Below are 21,369 nucleotides of genomic sequence, written 5' to 3' on the forward strand. Positions count from 1 at the left end.
CCAACTCGAGCAACTTCCATTACAGAATTCACCTTGAAGTTTTTTTTGAGTGACTATGTGACATAATTTTCATTAGTAGATTATTTATTTACCTTGAAACATCATCAAAATAGCCTCATGTAATTTATTATAAGGATCATGTAAATTCCACAAAGCATTGAACCTCCACATGAAACTCGCTAGAAAATCGCGAAATTGATATTTGTTTATCCATTTGCTGCATAGAAAATAATAACCAATTATCAATCAATCAATCAATTATGCCCGTCCTCGTTCAATCAGATTATTTTATTTTTGTTTTGAACTTTGTTTTCTCACGTTATAACACTCTAAACAACGCTCCAAAATATTATGTTCATTTGTTTCTGTGATTTAAAAAGATATTTTAAATTGTTTAGAAGTAATTTTAATAAAATATTATGAAACAGAAATGAAAGTTTGTGAAACAAAATGGCCGCCCCCATGATGGGCCATGGCGTTGGTTGATTGAGCAAAAGTATTTCGTAATTTTATCATAACTTGCATGTTATTTCCTGCAAAAAATGGCCATATTTCATTTGAGAGATATCCCAACATTCAATTTAGGGAAGGTAAAGTGGAAATACCCAACAAAGTAAGGCTAATTTTCACTTCAGCTTCTGGCCATGCAGAGAATAAGAGTTTGGAAACTTTGACGTGAAATACAAAATCCTGGATTCGCGAAATTAAGTACTTGCGAAAATGGCGAGTATAAGCGATTCAGCGAAATAAAGTACCATAAAATTAAAGTGTTTTACAGTATGTAGTACCAAAAATGTTATACTGAAAAGCTGTGCTGCAACTTGCTAGACTAGACAGTATATTGATGGTCTCATTTCATAGTCCAGGTGGAAAGGATTCATTCTTTTTCTATTTTTGGGGCGCCCTCTACGGAGGCGTCCCACAATATTGGCATGTACTTGTGAGTAGCTTCTAATTTCAGTCTTACTAGATTTACTCCGCACTTGTTGTGCTATTTTGCTAAAATTATGCCCTTGCTCAGAAATAAATCCACAATATGCTTGGATTTGATTTTATTATTGTTTTCTGTTATGCACAGGATAAAATGGTGTGCGTATATTCTTTGTTTAAAAGACAAAATTAATGGATTTGTAAAAACACCAGATAAATCGAGACCTTTGACCTTTGTACCCACTTTGACCTTTGTAACCAGTTTACCGCCTCTTAGAACCCGATGAGACGGTGACCAACACTATGGATTACAATAGCCTAATCTGAATGGCATAGTCCAATAAGCTCAAATAAACAATCATAGTGCAAAATTTGACCTAACTTGCAGAGTATGAGTTTTTGTACCCAAAGTTTCAAAGTCAGGCATCTTATCAAGATCAAGATAGTGATAGTGACATAACAATTAACACGCTTATCTTACCAAGGTCTTATCTATCTGCATGGGGTAATTGGAAATTATGGTGTAGCCTATTTGTTTTAAGGATGAAACAACTGGCTCCTTTTGCATGGAAATTAGAACAAATTACTATACAAGCTGTATCAAAAGTTTGGTACCCAGCAGTTTTGATAGTAATTGAAAAGCCTGGTTCTTCCAAATGCAATATCGGGTTCCCCTTAAAATGATAAAATGATCAGACCATAAATCTTTTGTGACTGTTTATGACATTAATCAACAAATTATGCGGATCCTAGATGTGTCGAGGATGTTATGTTTATGAACAAAACGTTACGTTTGTATTTTCAACATTGTTAATCATTGCTACGTGTATGTTAACAAATGAAAGTTCTGTAATTATTTTAATTCTTCAATGCTAAGTTAGTAAGTATTCTTTTGGATATCATCAAATTGTAAATCTCTAGTCAGATTTTCAGTGTGTTAACAACTATGTATCAAAGATGTTACGTTCATGTACAAAACATTAACGTTCTTATCTTGTAAACATTGTATACCCATATAGCTACTTTTGAAGAATGAATGTTCTGTAATTGTCTTTTATCCTTCATCTCTATTAGATTTTCAGTGTATTAGCAAGTAGATGATGTATATGTATCACAGACGTTATGATGTATATGTATCACAGACGTTATACATTCATAAAAACTTTTCTTTTGGTCAACATAGGGGTAGATCCTCTTCTATACTATCCATCATATACCCCCCTGCATAACGAAATTCAACAATATTCAATATCCAAAGCAATATCATCACTACAATATGCCCCAAAATTGAACTCCCCACCCCACATAATCGCAAATTGACACGACAGCTTCATTCCAATTCAATTTATTTCATCCAAAACGGTCCTGTGATACATCTTCTCCAATCAAACACATTTGTCTTGCATTTGATCATCTTCTACTCTTCCCTAGAAAAAATCATTATGATACCAAATCCCCGGGACCAAATCTAAACACCATGCCATGGAATTCACCATATCACGTCCAAGCTCACATAATTTGGGCGCCCCATTCCTTTTTTAAAGGAATTTTTATTCTTCTCTTTTTTAAATTTGGCACCACATACCATCCATACAAACATAAACCTCCGGATTTTATTACATTTTTCGCCAGCCCATTCAGGGGCTGGTACCTGTTTCAGGTTTGGGGTCAGTTTACTCAAGAGATTATATTTTAGTGGTATTGGAATGATTTTTTTTTTTACTTTTTGTGGTTAAATTTTTTTTAAATATTTTAATTCGATTTGTTAGGAAAAGTAAGTATGTTTTGCCGTTTCAACGAACAAAACAGTGAGTATTACCAAAGTTATGTTTGAACTAATTAATTATGACTTTAAAAGTTTAAAGGCCTAAATGTAACAATAATAGTTAATATATATAGCATCATATGGTCAGCAGAAGAAAATCTGACATCACCTATGATGTCATATCAGTGTCCTTGACCGGGGTCCTTACTCCTTGACCACTGAACAGCGTGATATCATGTTGATAAGAGATCTATAGAATCATATCCCTGGATCATATCACAGATTCTCAACAATCTGTGATCATATGGACCATATTGATGTGAAAGTAGTTATCTATCATATCCTGTGTCGTTTTATGGATAAAAATGACTCAAAATGTTATTGATGAAATATCATAAACATCAGTTTTGTCTTTTCAACGGAAAAAATCCGATGCAAAATAAAGTTTTTAGGGCCTAGCTATAATATGGGCATAATTTATGCATATAGTATTGAACAATGTACCCCATTTGACATGCACTTATAGATAAATAAATTGTCTTACTTTATTAATTTAATAACTTCTTTATTATAAATAAAATGACACATAACTATTTGATTCATAAAATTACATTCAACAAAATGATTGAAGAGAAAACACACAAGGCACTAGGCAGACTGTTATAGAATGGAGTATGTAAGATGCCATGTCCATAGCTTCATGCAGGAGTTTCCGACTAGCAATCAACATGATCAGCACATTCAGAAAAACACAGTTTAAGAGTGAAGATTGTAGTGAGTAACCAGTCCTTTATAAATGTGCTGGCCACTATCTATTATAATATAGTAGGCTTAAACTATACATTGCGAATTAATTAAGTTATTTTAAAATAAAATGTACATGTAAGTTAACTCAAACCGCAGTGTATATATCGAAAGCAGTGAAATCGGACATTCCTAAGCGAAGATTTTGAGTTCGTAAGTTCTGGTATTACAAAATTGGAAATTGAGATATCGTGGGTAAAAAGCTGAAAAGACAAAAAAACCAACGACAACAACAACAACAACAACAACAACAAAACAAACAGACCAGAACAATTTGGAGTACATGTAATGAATTAAAAGAGTTGACATGAGATTAGGAATTAATGTTTTCTGCTGTTTCAGTGTGCATGTTCTCATCGTTGATGGTTTGGTGGACTGTCATGTAGATGTAAGCGTGATCCTAAAAATGCCTTTCACATTGACCAAAACTAATTACAAGACCTCTTCTACATTGAGGCTGGCTTTCCCTTTTAAAGGGAATTTTTATATAAACCATTTCCATAGCCAAATCACCAAATCTTCTTCATGATGCCTATGGTCTGATCACTGTTCAGTGACCTCAAGATGAACTTCAGCAGACCTTGACAAGTGTAGTTCATAAGATAATAGCCTTGGAGCACACAAATTATGTGGTGATGGACATGAGTGTCAGGCATTAAAAAACATTCATTGGAGTGTAAAATTTGGGTTAGATGGTCCAGAAATTACATCTCACTTGATTTACTACTATTGAGGATGCAATGTCAAGGTTGCATTGAGATGAAGTCAGGCATATTATCACAGATTCTGGAGAGAAATTTTATAGGACCATACATATGGGATCAAATTGATCATGCTTTGCAGGAGTATTTTTTTCCCCACTTTCTTTTTTTTTTTTTTTTTTGTTTTTGATATTTTTATTTCTTGCAAGCCAACATTTCAAGGTGACAAGTGCACCATACATGTACCTCATTTTTGACAGATTTTATTACCTTTTTCAAAATTCCCAGTGAAAAGTAACACAAGTTGATAGTGTGGTTTTTCTTGCATAGATTCAAGAAATTAAAATATTGCACTTTTAGTTCTTCAGGTTTTGCAGTTTCATTGGCTATGCCAGCGAAATAACCATGGCTACCAGTCGCCGAAAAGCACTTGAGCGACCTAGAGTTTAATTCCCTAGGGAAACAAACAAACTTCTTTGCTTGTTTTCTTCCTTTGAAATATCCTTCTTTCCTTTCCCAGTACTATAAAGCCCTGTTAGAGTTAGGGTTTCAGCACAGACACTGTACACTACAGAACAGAGGGCAATATTTTCCATGACAGACTCCACTCGGGATGCATGTAGCAATTTTATTAAATTCTTACCAATTTTTTAGCTGTCAAAAAGTCTACATGTAATTAATCTGAAGTGGCAGTCACATAACAAATAGGCCTCATTTTTATTCTCTCATTGATGTAGGGCACTTACCCATAGATCGAACCATGTCATTGTCAATGAAAATCAAGCTCAAAAATAATGAAAAATGAAAAAAAAGGAAAAATAAGAATTTAAAGGCTTCCCAACACAAAATTTAAAAAAACAGTCAACAAAAATAATGCTCATCAATCCTCCTGGCCTGTCTCTTTGAATGTACATTAAATTGTGTTAATTATGATCAATGAGACAATTAGCACTCTTACAATGTAGAATTCCACCTGGTAACTTAACGATGTATGATGTTTCCATTCTCTGCCAGCCTAATGTGTTATCTAATGGAACCAATGAGGCAAGGCAGTTGCAACACCTCCTTCAATAAATTCAATACACTAAACAAGGGCTACCCATTTGAGACCCCCAATTGAAGGTAAGTAAAATATGTACATACAGCACATTAAATCCTGATTTCAATAAGGTAAAGTGTGAAATCTCTCATTTGTATTCTCTGTAACACAATCAATAAGTCCATCTGTGGTCTGAGGTACTCCATAAATATTCACAGTCATCATTGCTAGCTAAACACTACAATTGATATAAATGAATGTAAATCCACTTATCCAGTCCCAATTGTTCCCAACATACTTCCCCTTCTGTCTTTATGCACACACATCTGCTGGAGCTTCCTTGTTGCCGATTTTATTGTGCTCAGGCATAGACCCAAACTGATAAGTTGAACCATGCAGACAAATATTGAGGCACACATTTTGAAGAAGTAGAAATAATTCAATATTTGACCCGGGAGTTACTTTCAAGGGGGTGCTTATTTTACAATGAATTGAACATCAAAATGATAGTTTTCATTGCCAGATATGTCCCCTTTTAACGACCCGGTAGTCACATTCAAGGGGGAGCCCGGGGGGGAGCCCTGCTTATTAAAACAATGAATTGAACATCAAAATGATAGTTTTCACTGCCAGATATGTCCCCTTTTAATTCTGTGCCGAACAAATAAAGTTAAAAAAGAAAATTGCTATGCCAATGTTACCAATGTGTGTTACGATGTCGATCATGACCGAGATTGGTAGGCTTGGATGTGTTATAAACATTTAACAACATAATTATGAACACCCCGTATGCGTTGTAAAAAATATGATTGTAAGAATAAGACAATGGGACCCATCATTTCATGAGGTATGTTAGTTGAAATGAGACAGTTTATTTTGAGTGTTATTTTAAGATTAATTGCCTTGCAGGCATATTTTTTCCCCAATTTTGTATACACCTTACCTACATCTTTTACAACTACATATTTTGGCTACCTTTTAGAATATTCTTTTTTACCATTCATTCATATCAGTTTGATATTCACAACAAATGTACACCATTCTTTGAAAACATACATTAATGGTAGAGTAAATTCAAATAAATTCCAATTCGCTTTCATACCATCTGCAACCCTGCATACTACTGTTTTTGCATTCTTCCTCCCCTGCAATCAATTTTGACTGCAGAAAGCATTGTTCAAGTATGTGAAAGATTATCATGATAATTGCACTAGATACTTGCAATCAACCACAACATTGCTTAGAGGGAGAGTACTGTGAATGCTGAAGCAGATGTGAATTTCTCATCTACAACTTACAAGCATTGATTCGAAATGTTAAGTGAGCCAACAAATTTCCAGCAGGATTGCAGACCTCCATCCTAATATTGAGGTCCTACAACTAAGATCTACCTTGTCCACCTGCCTACTACCGTATTCGTCCGAGTATAGTCCCACGTTCCCACCCCCACCCATTTTTCAAAAAATTCCAGAAATTGTGAAAAAAAACAAAAAAATTAAAACAAAATTGCATGATTGTTCGTGTTTTTAATATGAAAAGTGATAATTTGTATTCATGTCATACTCTATTAACCATAACACCAAACCCTGCTTTTTGATATTGGAAGTTAAAGAAGATACGAAAAAGGAGAGAAGGTGAACAAAGAAGTCACTTGACCCCCTGCATGCCAAGCACACGATCACAGACCGGTAGCTACATGTACACGGGTAACGCTGCCCCGGGCAGCAATTCCATGAGCATTTAAAACTTCAGGTGATTGCGTCATCGCAGACCCTGGGATGATTTCAAAATGCATTGAATTTGTATCCATTTTGAAATCATTAATAGAGTACGAGTTCCAAATTAAGTCCACAATAAGCTAGATCCTTCAAAACAATTTGAAAAAGTGGACACCATATTTTCACCTCTGGACTGCCAGTACTTCAATACGCATTGAATTTACCATAGAATATGAACATCATGAAAGTATGGACAGTTCAGTGAAAATACTTGTTTTAGAACTCTAACAGTTTGTTTTGCCCCCCCCCCCCATTTTTTTTTTGTTTACACATTTAGCGAATTTTCTAAATGTCTAAATATCTTTAAAATGTTTCAAAACATTTAATATTGACGGCCTTAGTGACTAATGTACATGGAGCACTATGAGCATGAAACAGTATGACCGACAAGATTCATGTTTAATAAAGAAAAGTCAGCCTGTTTTTCCATGTTTTCTAGGATGTTTTCAAACAGTAAAACTTGAATCTTCTTCTTCGTCTAGTATTGATTGGTATGCTTTTATTGCACATATTTTGTAAACATATACGTTATCATGGATTGAACAGTATGGAAGTATGGTTGACATAATACTTTTCAAACCACAGCACTGCACTAATCAATTTTAGTATTGAACTGAAAGCTATACAAATTGAATGCGTATCATATTTTGACCACCAGCTATTGTACCTTTTGATTGTACAAGGTAGCAGTGTTTGTTCAGCATGTTAAGTTCTGAATTCTGATCTTTAAATGATAACATTGTGTGCTTTCACGCTAAATTAGCATAATACACTAACAGCAGAGTTAACCTTTTTCTTGTACCAGTTTTCCTGACCTGAGACTAACTGCACTATACAATATGGGTCCTACTTCACAGCAAACAAAATATGTTGACCAATAAAGCTCTGTAAGTAAATGAGGTTGAAGCCTAAAACAAATGTTTTAACAAAAGTTTACACTACTAGTAATAACCAATTAAAATCCAATTCCATAAACCATAATGAAATACAGAAATTGACCAATTCCTTCTAATAGTTGATTATGGATCATAAAGTGCAGTACAAATCAACTGATCAGTGGTCAACACCCGAAGTTTTTCATCTGGCACAAAAAAAATATGTTTATACCTAAACAACGTAACTTCTTAAATTAAGGTGGTTCTGGACCCATTTTGGAAGTGCTCTATTTATGTTTTAAACATATTAATTGAGTAGGGCAGAGAACACTGATCCATATGCCTTTTGTTTGAAGCTAATCGGACATACGGTTTTCATAATACATACATTTTAAATGTCTTTGTATTGTATTGTTTTTATCAATAATCAATACAGTTAATGAGCTAATATGACTTGAAAGTGCTCATTAATATGTAATTTTGCCAATATTTTGCTAAAATCAATGCATAAATGTTCATAACATTTTTATTTAACAGAATATTGGTTTCAAACTTGGTCAAAGTGTTCCTAATGACTTCCAGATAATTTATGCATAATTAATGAGCTAGCAGCCCTAATTTGCATAATTAATTAGCATTTATGCAAATTAGCTCATTAATTATGCAAATATGCAAATGAGGGGCGGCTTCACTATATAATACATTAGAACATATTAGAAACACTTTGACCAAGTTTCAGGGCAAAAGTATGCAAAATAAAAGTACCATGAACATTTATGCATTGATTTTTAGCAAAATATTGGCAAAAATTACATATTAATGAGCCTTTACAGTCCTTTTGGCTCATTAACTATATTGATTATTGATAAAAACAATAAGATACAAAGAAAATATAATTTGATGTAGTATAGAAACCGTATGTCCGATTTGCTTCAAACAAAAGGCATATTGATCAGTGTACTTTACCCTACTCAATTAATCTGTTTAAAACATGCTCAAAGCATTTCCTTATTTCTAGAAAATGCATCCAATACCACCTTAAGCTAATCATAGATCCATCCTATTGCGTTCAATATAGTGATAAAATCTTTACCGCAGCACCTTATCCCAGGGTTAGGACCATGATCAAAAATGACCATAAATTGGGGGGGGGGGGGGGGGGAGCCCACCATAGGTTTCTACAGTGAAATCCATGATTTTCCTTTAACTCACAGAATTTATCAATTTTGCGAGTGTGCGCTCATATTATGATGTCCTAGCGAATATGTGGGGAATGTTTAGTTTGGCATCACTGGATAAAGAAGACCCATCCAAGCTTGCTATCATTGGTCAGTTTGGGGTTGGGTTTTTTTGGTACCAAATATAATGTTTAGTATATATGACATTTATAACATAAAATTAGGGGTTTACAAAAAGTAGTATGGGCAGAAGAATGGATGGTGTAAAAAAACATACAAATATCCAAGCACAAGACACAAATCAACTGTAAATTTATAAACCATATTAAATAAAGATCAATTTAGATAATATTTACCTATACATGGATATTTTTTCAGGTAAAATTAGCCTTAAATGTAAATGATCAAAGTAAGAAATTAGCAAATTAAAATGTCATTTAATAGAGAGAATGACAAATAAAATAAAATAACTAGATATTTTACAATTCTCTATTTTGGATGCAGGCAGGAAAGAGTAAACTCAAAATCAATTCTGAAGGGCCTTACATAAGGACACTGATGGTTGACTATCATCAGGTCATAGTTGAAAGTGGTGACTAGCTCAATGCTGTTACATTGTATGTATTGACATTTTCTACCCTGAAGGCTGTGGGTGTCAACACTAACTTACATTGACCTTACACTTGTGTGTCCACTTTCTTCAATTAACAGCTATTCTTTCTCAGCCCACCATGTCCGCCCTTGGGATGGCATAAGGCCAGCTCAGCTGGTTAAACTGACCCACACAAACAGCGTGTTTATACTGAGCACCTCGCATTACCGCGAATTCACCTTCACCAGCATTTCAATCCTCTCGCATTCACCGGGTCGTTTCTACTGGGCTGAAAATGCAGGGTAACGATTCTCTATACATGCGTTAATACGAGGGAAGGCGGAAGTCTCGAAAAACTTTTACGTAACCTTAGGGTCAGATTCAGGTCACTTTCATGGAGATATTTCATGTTGTTCTTTAGGGATTTTTGCAGTTGCTGCATGGTGTGGTGGCTTCTGAGCTGAATTGTTGCATTACAGCTTCCGTCATATTTTTATTAGCATCAGCATTGCGTCTAGTCTTCCCATCTAAAACCTTCCTCACGACCATGTCTTGCCACTAATAAAATTAGAAACACAACCATATCGTTCGACCAAATAATAGACGCTGTATCAGACCCCTTTTCCTTTTCAGACATGATTTAGGAGCTACCACGGTCAAGTAGAAATTATAGCAATTATAGAAAGATGAAATTATAGCAATTTAAAATATATTATCGGTGTCAGATCGTGAGAATGAACCACACACACCACATGAACTCCACAATAAATATTCGATCTGGTATGACCTTGCTTACGAGACTTCCGGTATCACTGCAAATCGTCACCCGATCTGTTTCCACTGCAAACGCGTTACCTCAGATATTACCGCTATTAACCACCTCAAAAGGTGGTTGACGGATTCACTCGCATCACCGCACATTCGCCTTCACCCGTACTGTTTCTGCTGGGGCCGTTACCTCGTATTCCCTCGCAAAGGCTCGCATCACCCCGAATTCACTCGCATTCACCCGCATTCGTTTGCTCAGTAGAAACAGGCTGTATGGGTATCACTGGATGGGTAACATTTAAGACCCTTAAGTAATGTATAAAGTAAAGCTATAGTCATTATCCATAAAAATTGTAGACCGTTATTTTACTAACACAAATGGTACCATATCCTTCTCCTTGTAGCTCTAGTATACATAGAGCCACAGTACTACATTTGTATCTTATCCACAAGCCAGCTGGAGCATTGTTCAGGGAACTGAGCAAGTTCTAATCTCATGCAAGAGAAGCAAAATTAAGGTCTTTTACTAGCTTTTGCTGGGTCTTAAGTCCGATTCGTACTCCACATCGCAGCGCGGTGCAAGGCTGCGATGCTTTTAGAACATCGCATCATTGTGCGATGAAATTAAAATGTACAATTTAATTTCATCGCATGATGCTGCCATGTTTTAAAAGCATGTGGGGTCTGCATCTCCTTTTATGGTCATTCTGCCGTCCCTTGATTTTCCAGCAGCCAATCACAAGCGTGCACGGCTGCGATATCGCAGCGCGATGCTATAAAGTTGAACAAAATCCAACTCCATCGCGGACCGAAATTTCCATCGCCATACGATGAGAATTTTCACCGCTGAGCTCGTACAAACCTGGCTCAGATTACAGTTTTATAGCATTGCAGCATCGCATCGCGCTGCGATGTGGAGTAAGAACCGGACTTTATAGAAATCTCATGGTATAAAATGAACAAAGACGAGCAAAACAGGTTATACTGTACATAATATACATCTGTACCCAAATCATTTGTAACAACATGATCTGGCAAAGTAAGCCATTTTTGTGAGCAAAATAAATTTTCAATTTCAATTCATTGCACACTAGAGGATATTCTATGCTGAAAATCCCAACAAATTGGACTTCCTGTTCCAGAGAGATAATAACTTTCATGTTACTGAAAACAATGGATACAATGGCATGTGAAATGTTTTTTATTAACATCAAATAACCTATATATAGATCTAGCCTAATCATGTCAGATTTGCATTATATAATACAAGGCCTGAGGTATACATATATTTCAAAGCTCTATTTTCACATTGTCTTTGATGTTCACCACCGTGCACTGTTGCGTTTACTTTGTTTTGAGCATTTTGTAATCAAAGTTTTAGGCTTCATTTTCCCCCAATTTGTGTCGGTTCAATTTCAACCATTTGAAAAAAATGACATTTGAATTGGTAAGACAAAGCAAACAAACAAACAATGTAAAGAATAATTACTGTGTTTATAATTTTCCAATTTTTAACTACAAAATAATCATCTACTTTGCATGCATACCAGGTAAATCTAATTATCACGCAGCCAATTCTGAACCATGCACTTCATTCATGCTGGAGGCCAAATGCTTACCTATTCTTATACAGTGAACATGATCACACAATTATGCAAATTAATGCAAGTGATAAAAATCATTCAAAAGCATGCATATCAACCATCACGATTCATCAATTTCAATTTTAAATTTCCAGAAAAAGCGCTGCATGGAGACGTGATGATCTTTCACAGGGCATCTTTCTAAGTAAGGAATATTTTCAATTAATTATTCCTGACTATTTGGGTAATAAAACAAAGACTATCAAGTAGTGTTTCATTTTATCCTTAAAGGGTCTAGATGCTTTCACTCCGCATGTACAGCACAATTATTTTACTTTGTATGCGTGGAAGTGTAGAACAAGCTTGATTTGCTGCAAGGGATTAAGATTTGAGCTTGAACATTGAAAATAAACAGATCTTGCTAGAGGAGGTACATTTAGTGTGAGTCTTCTTGCACTAAAATGTCAAAATATTATGTGAATCACATATATTGCACTGAATTTTGGGATTTGAAATTTGCTCAAAGTTTTCCATGGTTTAATACTGTCAGACATTCAATTGCAGGGCAATGCAGGCTATCACTCAGGTAGGGGGAAAATATTGCAAAATGAGGCTGGTGAAATGCAATATTAATAGTCTCAATATTAAAAATATTTCAAACAACCTTGGTATAACATCAATAAAAGAAAAACATGACAGTTTAGGTAACACCCAATTCTGCAAAAACTATTGGATGCCACACCCGGAATGTACAGCCTACATGTAGCTAAGAATTCATATCAAAATTGTCAAGTTGGTTACATTTCATACACAAATTGGAAGCTGTTCAAAGAAGATCTGTTAGATTCATCATGAGCGACTACGGTCGTTACAGTAGCGTGACAGACATGATGTCTGAACTGGGTATCGAACCCCTCGCTACTCGTAGGAAAATCATCAGACTCACAAACTTCCATAAGGCACGGGAGGGTCTCCTAGCAATCCCGATACAAAACCTGCTGCACCCGGTCAAGCGTATATCTCGTCATTCTCATAAGAACTGCTATATCCCCATTCAAACCAGCAAAGACTGCTACAAGAACTCATTCATCCCACTCACTATTAGAAACTGGAACTCACTACCGGAAGAAACGACAAATATTACCAGCAACAAGCTATTCAAGGCAACAATCACCAAGCACTACCTCAAGTAAACACAGAAATTTCATCGCGCTACCACCGATCCTGTCCACTTAGCTCTGACTTTGGGGCGTGGGACAGTATACCTACAAGACAAGACAAGACAAGACAAATCGATAAGGCTTTTACAGATTTAATGGCAAAATCAGAACAAAATCATGTTTGAATAATGTAACCTCTTATGTAGAAGTTATTTTTTCCCCAGAGGTTACTAGTACTTACATGTATACCCCTGTAAAGTCCCACTGAACCCTGGACATTATGCACCAGCTCCATACTATTTTGTTGTCTTGGCGAGTCAGTGATGTCAAATTGGGATTGTTTGCTCAGATGTACAGATGCGCGTAACGTGTTAACATCACTGATTGCCAAGATGAAAAATAGAGGTGTGTACACCCAGAGATGCCATTTCTAAAGTGCCACTCAAAAAGCCTGAAACTTATGAAAAGCCAGAAACAGTGCAAACATTTGCAGTAAAAAGTTTCAAAACGGGCTTAAAATAACAAAAATTTGTACTTTAAAAAATGAATTCTGTCAAAGAAGTAAAATGGCCTCCCTGCTAATCAATGACACTTCTAAATGATGGTAAATGAAGTATCCTGAGTCATTGAAAATAGCGACATTCTATGAGGTGCAATTATCATATTTAAAAGTGACAGTCTGTGAGGGGCAATTATCGTATTTGTTTAAATTACACATGTGTCTTCCTTACATAGGCCTATATCCTTTCTTCTCAATGTATTTATACTAGTATCTGTAAACATTTTTAATTCAAAATAAAAACTTCGTCATCACATCCATGCACACCATCCACAGAATCACACACACTCAATCTACAGACAATCCTGCAATCACAAATTGTTCTATCTAACGGTGCTATCCAAGCTTCAAAAATCAATTCCCAATACATGCAGTCTAATTCTAAGAAGTCATGGACTTTCTTCTTTATTTCCTTTATCAAGAACAGTTTAATGGGAGCAGCTTTAAATGTTAGCGAGAAATCAGCATGTGTAGACATGCCTAATGTTCTGCACGTTACTCACCCATAATTCGGCGCATTACTACCATCGTGACAATTTAACGCTCAAAGCAGCAACAACTGGCAGTAGTAATAATTCACACAATGTATATATTGACCTGCTGCTACTCACTCAGCCTATAGCCAAATGTCACAATGTGTGTAAAGTATACTGGCACTGGTGTAATTGCCTCAAATCTAAAATATTTCTCATGAATTAATGAAAGAATGATTCATACTGGATGGATGGGTGGAGGGACTTATAAAAAAAGATGACATCATTATTATGGCAAGAACATGGATTGTGTGAGGCTGGCATTAAAGGTGATTGAAAATGTGCTAGTGAAATATCTAATTGATTCCAATATCTGTGATTGGATCCTGGTGTAATGATAAGTGAAAGATGAAAGTTATGATATTGATGCAGTTAATTGGTTTCATGAACGTAAACAGGTATTTTGTGATTATAGCATCTTCTTTTTCTGATGTATGTAAAGGTTCAAAAGATATCAACAAAAAAAGCTTACTTCCTAAATGTCAGTTGATTTGGACACTTGAGTTTAAACGCATAATTACATTGCAGCTCATGTAAGCTTCTATGTTGTAATTCTAAGTTGTCGACAGCCCAACAATAAAAATTGCAGGATATCTTTGTCAATCGATGAACCAATCTGCAAAAAAGAGTATGCAGATGCACACATTCATTAACTTTTTTTAATTATGGGATGAGGCTGTGCACGGTATGTTAGTCTACTTTAGTAGTCCCTTTTTATTTTAATCATCCCTGTTTTCCCTCTAGCATGGAAACACCACCTAGCCTGTTGTGGTATACCTGGTGTAAATTGTTTACCAAAAGGGGAATGCAAAGCAGTCTAACACTAACAGCATGCTGGATGTGGATCACAAAGTACCCCTTGAATAATTAAGTCTCAATCATCTTTATGAAAATTACTTCTGGTACCAGAACATTATTGTTCATTACTCATGAATGCCCGATTAATTTGATATCATGTCTCAATAAAATTACCATCTAACCCTTCTGCCTTAGCATTATAATGGGTTTTTTTAATTCAGATACAATGTGTTGTTAATGTTTTAATTGTTTTATTGGAACTGGCTCAGTTCCTCGTACTACGAGGCCGTGCGAAGTGCGCCCGGTGAGGCCGCGAAGCGTCGCCACTTGAGAGGACTACTTCCAGCAGGTACTGGTCACGGCACAGGGTCCAAGGCTATTGTTTTATGTGTCAATTTGGCTGGAAATTTGATACCTTAAATGATTGGAAGTGTTTTAAAAGAAGTCTCTGGCAAACACAACATTATGCCTTATATATGTAAGAAAAATAATGATCAAGCACAAATATATTATATTGACCATAAAAAAGCGAATAATAACATCCGTCTCTCAACATGCGATATTAAAAATTGCGGGTGCCAAAATTGTCCAGTGCAATGATGTCCCAGTATACAATGAAGGCCGACGACAAATGAATTGAGCACAAACCATGGCGTCATTGCATCAGACCGCCCGGTAGCACCGTAATTTTTAATATATCGCGTGTTGAGAAATGGCTGTTTTAGTAATTTTTATGGTCAAAACCATGTGATTTGTGCTTGATAATTATTTTCCTAACATACATGTAAGGCATGATGCTGTGCTTGGCGGAGACTTGTAAGGTTAGGTAGTAGTTTGAGGGCTTGTGAATGTTAGGATTCTGTTGATATCATTCATAATTTCAGATGAGGCAAGTAAAATAAAGCAAAACATCCATGGGAAAAAATCGGGGTAGAATTTTCAATTTTGTTTCACCTTGAGAGAATTCACTTTGATTCTGGCAACAGCATTTTGTGAGAATCTTTATTATTTGTTAGTGTGTAGGTTCAAAACATCTACATGTATGAGAATCTTTTTTTAATCTTTTTAGATTCACACAAATTACTAATGCAAATTAGTTCAGGAAAATCTCTGCAAGAATGGATTCTTGCCAACCTAAAGTTGAAAACTAAGTAAAAGTTAGTTTATCAGTCCTTGACATTCATATTTTATTTGTTTTGTATATAATGCATAAAAGAATCACCATATACGGAAACAAAATGTGAAAGGTGAGGGACAGCCATCATTGAGGATTCAAAATTCAGGAAGTATTGCACTGAATAAAAACTACTTGCTAGCTTACACATTGTTCACTCATTCATAAACAAGTTTTTTGTATATAAATATATTATTGTAAACTCATAAGGAAATTTCCAATATATCCAAGGTCACTAAATGTAAATAAAAGTGTGTGGATGCACATATATTGCATAGAGCTTTTTCAGATAGGCTAGTAAAATTGGCCCAAAAAACAAAAGTAAGAAAAACTTACAGAATTTCTGATTTCACAATGCATAATTTAGCTAAGATACTGTGAACCACTGACCAGCCCATGTGGTTGTTTGTCTTTCATGGTGCCTATAGTTGTGTTCACATTTTGATTTACACCTGGCGTAAACTTACGCTAACATTGATCAAAATTCCACAAATATTTTCCCTACTCCTACCGCGTGTCCACACCTAGCCTACTCTTAGCACTACGCCAATTAGTTCTACCAAGCATTCACTTCTGGTCTGCGTAAACATTGGCTACCACTTCCGGTGTTTCTGTGACCTTTATCAACCGTGCGATATGTAATTTCTTAGTTCCGACTAAAAGGTCATACTTACACTGGGTGCCAGGAGTATAGCAGCGTTCACATTGCAACTTACGACTGGCGGAGGTTACACCCAGCTCGCTACTCCAGACATTTGACAGGAGTAAATCGTTGGACATACTGCTGGCGGAACTTACGCTGACCATCGTTCACACTGCACCTACTCCTGGCAGCATCTACCGCTACTCCTAGCAACTTATGCCGATCAAGTTCCGCCGGGCGTACGTCCAACAATATGAACACAACTAATATAAGTTCTAAGGCTGGCATTTTCGGTCGGGTAAACGGGTACCCGCCGAGATTACATTACCGGGTAGGAAATACCCTCCCCGGTACCGAAATTCAAAAAAAAAAAAAAAAAAAAAAAAGAATGTATACTTAAAAATACTCTTAATTAAAAACACTTAATTATTTACATACAAAATGTATTTCAAATAATAAAAAAAAAAAAAATTCAAGATATTTTGTTATTTTTAATATGAAAATTGATAATTTGTATTCATGTCATAGTCTATTAATGATTTCAAAATGCATTCAAATTCAATACATTTTGAAATCATTAATAGACTATGACATGAATACAAATTATCAATTTTCATATAAAAAATAACAAAATATCTTGAAATTTTTTTTTTTTTTTTTTTTTAGGTCAACCATGAATGATCCTGGCATTTAGGTCTAGGTCCAGAGACTACTAAAACCGAAAAAAAATAAAAAAAAAAAAAAAAAAAAAAAAAAAATGTTTTTTTTTTTTTTTTTTTTTTTTTTTTTTGCAATTTCGGGTACCCGGTTACCCGCCCGAAAATTGCGGCGGGTACCCGGTACAAAATTACCCGAAAATGCCAGGCCTAATAAGTTCTTAACTTGTATCACTTCTGACGGGCTATTGTTCACTCTAGACAGCATATCCATTCCAATGATTGGTTCAGCCTTAATCTGTGTAATGTGTATGTATGACCATTGGGTATTGCTCAATTTAAAATGTTTTTGATCTATCATTGAAAAATTTCAAAAAGTATGTAGATGGGTCTTATTCTAGTTTATCAGTCAAGAATAACTTGAATTTTTCATTATATGTATGTCATGTACCAAAACGTTTGTTGCCAGTTACCATTGTTCCTTGCCTGATATGTGTGCACATCCTGTTCTGTTGAGGACTACTGCTCCAGGCTGAATCAGATAAAGGGCAATAAGGCTATTGATAGACCAGTCATTACAAACCCTGAAGTAACCTTACCTTTAATTTGCTGTCAATGCTACCTGATCTAGATGAGGACAAACATTACATACTAAGTTAAGTAGCACCTGCACATAAGGGGAAAATGTTGTGTAAGGTGCTCAAGGAAGATTTCCCCTGCAATTTGCAAATAACATCAGGGATAGAATTTCCTTTCACCTTGCGAGAATCCATTTGGTTTCCAGCAAACAGCATTTTACAAGACAGAGGTGTAAGTGAGGTAACGATCCACTCCCTGAAAAACATGCAAGCACCTCGCCAAATTTCCAGAAGTGCAAGGGGGCTTGTCTGGGGAATAGGCTGCAGGGCATCAACCCCCCTAAAAAAAATATATTTGGCTCTTTTTATGACGAATTATCATCATCAATCCCGAAATGTAAAAAAAAAAAATTAAATTAAAAAAAAAAAAATTGGTTTTTTTTTTTGTTGTTTACATTTCGGATTTTCTTTTGGCCACATTTCCTGAATTCCAGGAATTTTCGGAAGACACCTCTGACAAGAATTGAGTGTGGGCTCAAGAATTTTTTTGTGTGTTTTCAATATATAATTTGTCTACATTAATTTGAAATCATGATTAATATATTTTTTTTAAATATGAGTAGTCCTCACCCCCCCCCCCCCAATTTTGATCATTTTCACCAAATTAAGAAGTGGGGCTATACCGTATAACTTAAACCCATAGAATAACAGGCTGAAACACAACAACTCACAATCAGTTAATTACTGACATTTGAACACACCCATTGAGATAATGACATTGAAAAATTATAATCAAAACACACTTTGAATTTTATTTATGCCAGCCCTCAAATTAATCAAAGGCATCGAAGGCAATTGCCTTTGATGCCCTATATATACAAGGTAGTGTTGCCTTGGTGGCCTGCATTTCTGTCTGTTTCAAGCCATTGAAACCCATTGCCTTTTTGGTGCCCTTTTCAAAATTATTGACTGCCATTTCAAATTCTGATTTCGAGGACTGATTTATGCAAGATCAAAGATGATATGGAGTGTTATGTTTTAATTGATAAATCAATTTAAAATCCCACAATTAGCATTTTCAATTAATAAATGAGTATTTACAATAGGTAAGAAGTGTGTACAACAACCTGTGTAATGTACGACAAACATACAACTATTTACACTACAGGAGCTGTGGATTTTTTAGTGCTCACTCTAATTGAACCAGATCTGTGCAGCCCTCGAATTAACACACGGCACCCATGGCATTCTGCCGTGGGTGCCCATCCCCACTGCTGTCGGTGCCCCAGCCCTGCCCCTTCATTATAAAATCATCTATTTATGTTTGTGTGTCTTTTCTTCACTTTGGAGAAATTGCCTTGGTGCCCTTCACGTGCCTCACAGTTTGTAATCAATGACAGAAACCGGCTGTGAAGGAGACTATCGATGTTGCCACTCCAGACTTATATGTGTGGAATAGGGAGACATGAAGTCCATGTACAAAAACCAGAAATTACATTTCAAATGTACACCAAGGTATTCTTCCCTAACTATTTCACTTACCATGTCACTGTTGCGTTTTGGGTCAAGCTGGGAGAAAAAAATCCCAGGTCGACCAAAAATAGCGTATCGCCTACGATAGACCACCTAAGTTATAAATAAATCGGTTTCTCCCAGGTCGACCGTAAATTTTGGGTTGCCACATTCGGCCCTAAGCGGCAGGATTTTTAGCCAGGTCGACCCATGACAAGCATGCAAATAGCCCTACATACTGACATACGTGCCCGACCATGGCGATATATACATGTGATGAGTATAAACCATTGTAGGCCTACGGCATGATTCATATAGGCCTAAACCGTTGTACAAGCGCCCGGTGTGACTTTTACGATATCAGTTTCAGTGTCTTGGCATCTAAATTAATTCAGTCATAGGCCTACTCTCATTTTCGTACTTATTTAGGCCCTATTCTTGTTTTATTTTGCAAAATACAGAGGCAGATATAGTCCCAGGATATAGTCATACTTCCAAGTTTTCTACTTTCTGGAATTTGCGTCAACATGTAGGCCTATAAAGCGCTTTTAAGCTTACATCCAAGCCGGGCATCCAAGTTCGCATGGTCGGACGGTACTACGACTTCGATGTTTCAGACTTTACTTGTGAGAAAAAAGAAAGTAATAAATTATGAGAAGAGGTCACAAATAGGATCAAATAAAATAATCCAACAAAGAATCACCCTGCCTAAGTGCCGCACATAGGCTAGGCCTACATGTTTTAAACTTAATTATTATCCACCACGAATGGAGTACCAATTTCTATTAGCCTAGGCTGTCTTTCTATCAACAAACGTGGAATCTCCCAGCTTGACCAATTTGGCGTCACTGTTGCCCTTTACATCTTTGAAGTAAGCTTCCTTGGTTGTATTATGTCTCTGGAAATTTATTGGTCCAAATTTTTGGTCAATATCCTGAAATTATGTGTCCTGCTTGTAAGCTACAACATGCTTCAAATGGTGTTGATCAAATCTAGCTCTCAAAATGTCTGACAAAACAATCCCTAACTTTTGACCTTTCATAAAGACATGTGTTATTCTACCAATACCCCACAGAACAGAGACTGTGACTATGAGGTTGATATCATGACTTGCTAAATATGACACATCAGCAGTTGAAGCATGTGCTGACATGTGCAGGTCAATGAACACATGGACTCTCAACCAGTCTCTTGTTCAGCATGTTGGGCTATTGACTGCACATGGCAGTGCTATCAAGGACAAGGCCTTGTGCATGTGTCTAAGGTCTGAAAGGTTATGATTTTGGGTCATGTTGTGAACATATACAATGGACATGTACAGCTGAATTTGTCATGTGGATATTTAGACTTTTATCAATAAAGTAAGTACAAATTGGGGATCATATTTTTCAGATATGGAATAAGGACTTTGAGTGCATTTTAAAAGTGGTATGTGTGTGGGAATTTTTATAACTGGTGCAGTTATCATGTTTTGAAATATACACTCTTTGACAGCTCTCTCCGTGGCTGTTTGAATGCCTGGTTATACCATGTACCCATACACTAGGTATGGGTACATGGGACCAGGTATACTCCAGACTGGAGTGGAGTGACAACAATCACAACATCGTCAATTTCGGAAAAACCAACACTCGACCATGCCCCATGGAATTTAATTGTCGGTTTGTCATAATATAATAAAACGATAAATCAAGTAAGTAACTTGTTTGATTCCACTGACTATTTGCGATCGAAATATACACA

This window comes from Amphiura filiformis, chromosome 3 (assembly GCF_039555335.1).
Source record: "Amphiura filiformis chromosome 3, Afil_fr2py, whole genome shotgun sequence".
NCBI classification, from domain to species: Eukaryota; Metazoa; Echinodermata; class Ophiuroidea; order Amphilepidida; family Amphiuridae; genus Amphiura; species Amphiura filiformis.